The following is a 262-nucleotide window of genomic DNA, read 5'->3' on the forward strand; positions in this document are numbered from 1 at the left end:
TATTACTTGGGGTGATGAATCCTCTATTGACCACTCCTTCACCTTTGCATGCTTCATGGCATACCCAAAAGCACCCTGTTTAGTTATCTAGTCACTTCCAAACCCATAAGGATGAAATCAAAGATGTCATTCCATATCACATAATGTCTCAAGTTCAAGAACTAGTTGCGTGACTATTATATGAGAACATATTCCGTAGTCACTTGAATGAAATACCAAATGGAGTTCTCATAATGGGTCATGTTCAGTGAACTTGTTCTTT

This window comes from Theobroma umbraticum, unplaced genomic scaffold (genome assembly GCF_002168275.2).
Source record: "Theobroma umbraticum cultivar Fairchild unplaced genomic scaffold, ASM216827v3 scaffold_69.0, whole genome shotgun sequence".
In the NCBI taxonomy this organism is placed as follows: Eukaryota; Viridiplantae; Streptophyta; class Magnoliopsida; order Malvales; family Malvaceae; genus Theobroma; species Theobroma umbraticum.